Source organism: Stomoxys calcitrans, chromosome 4, assembly GCF_963082655.1.
Source record: "Stomoxys calcitrans chromosome 4, idStoCalc2.1, whole genome shotgun sequence".
Lineage (NCBI taxonomy): Eukaryota > Metazoa > Arthropoda > Insecta > Diptera > Muscidae > Stomoxys > Stomoxys calcitrans.
In genome coordinates, this window is record NC_081555.1 from 152673738 (window position 1) to 152677495 (window position 3758).

Here is a 3758-nt window from a genome sequence, read left to right on the forward strand (position 1 = left end):
ACACAATGACTTCTACAAAGTTCAGTATTCATTTATGGTCCGAATCGGACTATAACTTGATATAGCTCCAATAGCATGACAGTTCATACTCAATATTCTTTGTTTGCCTAGAGAGAGATACAGCGCATAGAACTCGACAAATGCGATCCATGGTAGAGGGTATATAAGATTCGGCCGGCCGAACTTAGCACGCTCTTACTTGTTACTTGTTATATGATAGACTATATGCTATTGTTTGTTTTAAGAATTTAAATCAATATCAATTATTGCCAGTAAACACGACATGCATACCTTCATCGCTTAAAAATTTCAAGGTCTCAGCTCAAAAACGTTAATATGTGGCCATGTATAGCAGGCAGCAGATTTTGGCATGCTCACAATACATCTTATTTTCCAACAAATTGGTATTTATGTGTTTAGCTTATTTTATTTTGGCGTTAAAGACATTTTGTCTATTTCTCATGAATGCCAATGACATTGATTAGGTACTTTCTGCACCGTAGAAAATATATAAGCATACCAATAATAATAATAAGAGTTATGCCAATTTTCCCTCGTAATAGCTCATCAGTATCGACATAAACACTCATGCATGCCATCATAAGCTTTAATATGGCAAAACATCCCGACAGCCTTGGGGGATGCTGATAACAGGAAATTAATAAAAGTCATAATTTCTCAAAAGATAGGTTAAACGGCTACATTTCTGCACACAAAAGCAGCGCTTGTCTCTGTCTACGACATCATCTGAGGGTAGACATTCTATTAGCTTTAAATCACAATCATGTCAAGAATTTCCATTAAATCTTCTACACTGATAATGGTATAACATTCGTATATATGACATTCTTATAGAAATATGAATTGTAGGTTACGAGTAGCAATTTCTTTCTTATATGTAGCTAAGGAGATATATAAGCAGCTGAATAGATGCCACTCTGTTTGGCATTGAAGCAATTTTTTCATATAATCGATATTCAATTTAACGGTTGCCTAATCAACATGATTGCAATTTTCGCCAAATTTTTTATTCAACAACTTTTCGGTATGGAAATAAAAAAGTCCTTAAATGCTAAGTGCCAACAACAAGCAAATTCTTACAACAAGCAAATCCTTACATGAAGCAAAAAAAAAAATCTGTAATAAATCAGATTTTGTTTCAGCTTTTATTCATCAATATTTTCATTACCCTTGTTATTGGGGTAGATCATCATCAGCATCATCGTCCTTCAACACTCTCTTACACTTGGAAGTAAGGCTGTATACATGTTTGCAGGTGCCATGTCCTATTTATTCTTTAAAAGGCTTATGGAAAGCGAAATTGTCTATGGTGTTGGCCAGCATTTTAAATGCTGGCAAACACCATGACCCTACATGATCCTACATTTGGATATAAAATTCGTATTCTACTCCACAAAATACCTTTATTTGAGCCCCATATTGCCATGGTCAAAAAAAAAAAAAATTGCTGTTTGTGGGATATTTTGGGAAAGGGGTAGACCCCTTTAATTTTTGCTCTACCCCCAAATACATTTCATTTAAGCTCCACATTGACATGGTCAGTAAATATGCCCGATTTCGAGGTGTTTTGGGGATTGGAAAATCCACAAGCCCGGAAAATATATCAGCAACGTGCTCTATTCTCATATATCTATACATCCCCTATTTGTACCCCATATTGCCATTGCTCTCAAAATTGGATATCAAAATCGTTTTCTAATCTCATTTAAACTCCTTATTTCAAAAGTCAGCAAATATGTCCGGTTTGGGGTATTGGCCCTAAAAACTATATATATTTAGTTCCACTCTCTCTAAGGCCCAAATTTTCTTGGTGAGCATATAGGTCCTATTTGGGGGTTGTTATGCTGGTGGGACGTACCCTAGACAGTTGGTCCCTAATGTTGATATCAGATACGAAATCTAATCCCACTCCTACATACCTTTAATTTGAGCCCCATATTTCCATAGTCGGCAAACATGGCCGGCTTGGGGGGGATTGGCGGCCGCTCAGTGAGTTGGCCTTGAAAATATATATCGGATTCGTGTTCGACTTTAAAAACCCTCTTATTTGAGCCTAATATTGCAATAGTCCGAAAATACTTCATATTTGGGTGGTGTTGTGGGGGGTGGGGTGGCCCCATAGACATTTTTCCCGAATATTGATATCAAATTCATGCTTTACTCCCAAAGACCTTTCATTTGAGCCCCATATTGCTATGGTCGTAATTTTGTCCGATTTTGTTTTTGGGGTTGGTTTAGGTCCCCCAAACGCTTGGTCCGACAATTCGATATCAAATTCGTTTTCTTATCTTAAATACCATTCATTTGAGACCCATATTGCCATGATCAGTAAACAAGTCCTGATTGAGGGGTGTTATGGCGAAGGGGTGGACCCCCAGAAACGTGGTCCCACATTTGGATATCAGATTCGTATTCTACTCGCAAATACCTTTCATTTGAGTCCCATATTCCCATGGTCAGTAAATAAGTCCAGTTTGGGGGGTGTTTTGGGGAAGGGGTGGACCCCCAGAAACGTGGTGCCACATTTAGATATCAGATTCGTATTCTACTCGCAAATACCTTTCATTTGAGTCCCATATTGGCATGGTCGGTAAATATATCCGATTTAGGGGTGTTTTGGGGCTTGGGGTAGTCCCCCTAGCACTTGGTCCGACAATTGGCTATCAGATACGTTTTCTTATCCTAAATACCTTTCATTTGAGTCCCATATTGTCGTGATTGGTCTAAATATATGTTTGGTAGGTTTTAGGGTGGGGCAGCCCCCCTAGGTACCCCATCCGATATTTGGATACCAAATTTTTATATTTTGGGTACTATATGAGCAGAGCATACAAAATTGCGCTTAAAACGCACCACCCATCTCCGAGATCTGGCGTTTCTGAAAATTAGGGTAAGGGGGAGGGTCCGCCCCCCCCCCCCCCCCCCTTCTAAATTTGGAAATTTCAGCCTAATTTCAGTTGAAAATGTATTCCAGTTTTCCTGTGGATTTTTCTACAATCAACTACCTCTCTTTTAAATCCCAAATTGCAATGGTCAGTAAAAGTTTTTCTTAGGGTCTGGTGGATCCCCAGTGGCTTGGTCCCAAAAGTGGAAGTCTATGGAAGTGGAAGTCTACTTCCACGGTAGGTAAATATGTCCGATTTGTGCTTTTTTTTGGGGCGGGGTGATACAAATATATCCGATTTGAGGGGTTTTATAGTGGTGGGTGACCCACGAAACATTTATTGTAGTTGTAGTTCATAGACAACGACCATACCATATGACTACATATTAAATAGTCATCATATAGTCTTTTTTTATACCCACCACCGAAGGATGGGGGTACATTCATTTTGTCATTCCGTTTGCAACATATCGAAATATCCATTTCCGACCCTATACAGAATATATATATTCTTGATCAGCTTAAAAATCTAAGACAATCTAGACATGTCCGTCCGTCTGTCCATCTGTCTGTTGGAGTCATGCTACAATCTTTGAAAATAGAGACTTTGAGCTGAAACTTTGCACAGATTCTTTTTTTGTCCAAAAGCAGGTTAAGTTCGATGATGGGCTATATCGGACTATATCTTGATATAGCCCCCATATAGACGGATCCTACGATTTAGGGTCTAAGACCCATGAAAGCCACATTTATCATCCGATTTTGCTGAAATTTGGGACAGTCAATTGTGTTAGGCCCCTCCACATCCTTCTTCAATTTGACCCAGATTGGTTCAGATTTGGATATAGCTGCC